The following is a 3,226-nucleotide window of genomic DNA, read 5'->3' as shown; positions in this document are numbered from 1 at the left end:
CCTAGTGAAGCCACATGGCAGAAAGGTAGAGGAAGGATTGGTTATAAAAGACGTTTCAAAGGAAAAATCCCTGTGATTTTTGTGAATGTGATAGATAATTCTGAAATAGTGAGTGTGAGAGACTTTCATGGCCTGCCAACAGCAAGGAAAAAGACGTGGGGAGGGGCAGCCGGACCATAGGAAAATAGGAGTTTGCTTTTGGACATGCAGAATCCAATAATGCAGTGAGACACCCACACGGCAATTCTCTCCCTCTGTCCCTGTCATTTTAGGACACTGTGGCTCTCTGAGGGATGCAAAGGGGATATCAGATCTTGAGATGGCAAAGAGGAAATTTAAGACAGATGAAAAACCTGTTACATCTGGAAATGCTGAGGTCACAACACGGCCACAGTTGAGACATGCCACCGTGTTCGGGTTGGACATCTGATCTCCTATCTCCCTGACTCTCTGCCAGGCTAAACAGCCTCGCACATGGACTGAATTCTGGCTTACACTTCTGCTTCTAGTCATCTGCAAGCATTTAGCTTGGCGTCAGGCATTAGAACATGTCAGCTTTATGATTTAAAAATGTAGAAAAAAGTTCTTATTTTACAGTGGCCCCAAATACTAAAGCCTCCAGGTTTGTGAAGTAGATACATAAATCAAAGAGGTGTATTCTGACTGTAATGTCAATATCTCTGATCTGATCCTCTTGGTAAAGTTTAATGCATCCTTTGGAACTAACTCGGAAGTTACTCTCTCTCCAAGTAGCCTGCCTGACTCCGCAGGCAGTTTCTTCATTGTCCATGTTCCCACGACACTTTGTTCTTGCTTCCGCTGGAGCACATGGAACTGTTTTTGTGATTCTCTTCCCACTGCACCGGGAGCATCTTGAAGAGGGGAACCTTTCATTCATCTCTGTGCCCCCCCGCAGTCCTCACAGAGTGGGGGTAGCGGGTGATACTTCATCGTCAGAAATACCCAAAAGAGAAATTTTAAGAGCATGGATGGTGTGATGTGCGGTTGCCGTAGCAAAGCCCGTGTACACATCATATGTCACATCCCTGCTGACGCCGTGAATGCTCCCCCCGCAGAGGCAGGGCCCTCATTACATGCTGCTGGCCCATATTTGTAATGTGTGACATTTTTTATGAAATACTATCAAGGGTAATCCATCATACAGTAACCTTTGGATTATCTGTGGAGACTGGTTTTAACCATAGACATAAATGAACCTCAGAACTAATGCTATTTTCCAAGAAGGGTATGATCAAAGAGTTCTGGCTAGGAAAATAAAGCAGAACATTATGGTCTTTTAAGTTAAACAAAAGTGCCTGAAAAAGAGGTTTCCTTCGGTCTACTTCTGTTGGGGACAGAGTTCTTGTGTGAAGATAATCAGGTGACTCGGGAGCGTGGCACAATATTTATTTCTTGCAGGAGATCCGTGCATGAAAATGGGGTGAGGGCTTGCTAAAGGTTTAATCACCCTTGGGGCTTGCAAGGTTTGTAATCACTTTTTCTCAAGAGGCTTTTTTTTTTTTTTAAATAAGAGGACATGTGACAACTTGAGTGAATTTCAGATGTCAACTGTAGGCTCCCAGTCAGAGGTATTTCTCTCTGTGTATCCATAAAGATTGAGGATTTTACACACATTATAGAGTATAAATAAATGAAAGCTTCTAAGTCTCATCATTTTTGTGTAAATCCAGATAAGACTCCTTTGATGAGCTTAGCGTTTCCTGTTAAGGAAAAGCTTATAGGTGAGAGAAACACTAAAATTATAATTCTTTGTCTTCCTTAATTAGACTAGAGTTCCCCACAGATCTTGCTGAAGCTGTGAGAAAACCCAAGCCATAATTCACATTGTCGGATCAGCAGAGATGGGCACGAGGGTCTGATATTTTGGGAATATTTGCTTAAGTGACCTATCTGTGAACTAAACAGCTCAGAAGAGATACACCGTCTTCACTGGAAATATACTCTCTGAAGATGCTGAGCACAAACAGCTATGGAAATAAATCCCCGCCAGATTCTTATACCACCTTTATAGATGCCATGCCAGAGGAAGTATATAAATTCCATTAATACCAATTGATGTGGGGCACTAATTAATAAGTCCCATTAAATCACGGAGTAATGACATTTAGCGTCTAATGAATGCCTCATAATCTCTTGATCATTAATATTTTATAGCCTAAGAACACAAGAATTGGCATCCCCGGGCTCATGGTTTTCTGTCTCTGACATGCCCCCAAGGGCATTCATTACGTGGCACAAGGCACCTCTGTAGTAAGACTATACAACATAAGCAGCTGAATCCTTCAGTCACCCTGCCTTCTAACATTTCCTCATTTTAGGAAATGTGAATCTGTCATTCTCCTAATTAACATCTAGACTGCTGAGTGCCCTGGAAGAGGGGAAAGGAGCTGAGATGTGGACTTTGTCCTGCAGCCTTGCTTTCTTGTTGACCCTCCCATCCCATGCAAGAAATCTGCACGGGAGAAAATCATTTATTTTAAATCATTGATTTATCACTGGGGGCTTTCTTTATTCAAACGCAATAATCGCCTCACAGAGCAGGTGCCCATTGTAAGGGTTTATTGATCCTCCGGGCTTCTAGAAATTCCAGGAGGCCGTCACTCTGCCTGGAGATAGAGGTGGTCAACAAAAAAAGAAGTCCTTCTCAGAACAGGCTTAGAGGATCTCTGGCCATCTTTCCATCGCTCCAGTGACAGTCGGTGCCTTCCCATCCCCGACCCGCCTCCCAGAAGAGGGGCTGACGCGCTGAGAGAACGCTTAGAGGTGGCCGTGGACAAGGGAGAGGGAAAGAGAGCACCGACGGAGAGCCGCCGAGGGGGTCTAAGAGGCTGCATCCTTCAGGCGTCGAAAGACAGGGTCTCCAGCTCCAGATCACGATTCCAAAGAGTTAAATATCACCACGCAGCCAGATCTGGATGGGATTTGCTTCTGGGTACAAAACGGGACACTGATCAAAATCAACTTGGACAAGTGACAAGACCGAGTCCGATTTCGGTGGATGTCTTTTAAGGTCGTTGGAGGGGAGAGGACGAGAGGCAGCGTGCTCAGGGGGTAGGTGGAGAGAAGCTTCCAGTCCAGGGCAGGGATATAAAGGGACACGGAGTCGGCGAATCGCGAGACAAAACGAGTGGGGAAAAGAGAAAGGAAGAGTTGAAGCAAAGTAGGGGGAAGTGGGGAGGGTTAGGGGAAGAGAGGAGGATAGGAG

The 3,226-nt window shown here is 44.9% G+C and overlaps 1 long non-coding RNA gene across 1 annotated transcript in view; it reads right to left on the bottom strand.

Annotated features, from left to right (window-relative positions):
• Window positions 1-2,476: 2,476 nt before the first annotated feature.
• Window positions 2,477-3,226, bottom strand: part of LOC115289115 — a 1,412-nt gene continuing 662 nt past the window's right edge. The window contains exon 2 of the long non-coding RNA XR_003907389.1: window positions 2,477-2,949. This is a non-coding gene — a long non-coding RNA (uncharacterized LOC115289115). The remainder of the gene's footprint in view (window positions 2,950-3,226) is intronic.

Source organism: Suricata suricatta, chromosome 4, assembly GCF_006229205.1.
Source record: "Suricata suricatta isolate VVHF042 chromosome 4, meerkat_22Aug2017_6uvM2_HiC, whole genome shotgun sequence".
In the NCBI taxonomy this organism is placed as follows: domain Eukaryota; kingdom Metazoa; phylum Chordata; class Mammalia; order Carnivora; family Herpestidae; genus Suricata; species Suricata suricatta.
Note: the sequence above shows the minus strand (reverse complement) of the source record. Positions and strands in the feature narration are given on the sequence as shown.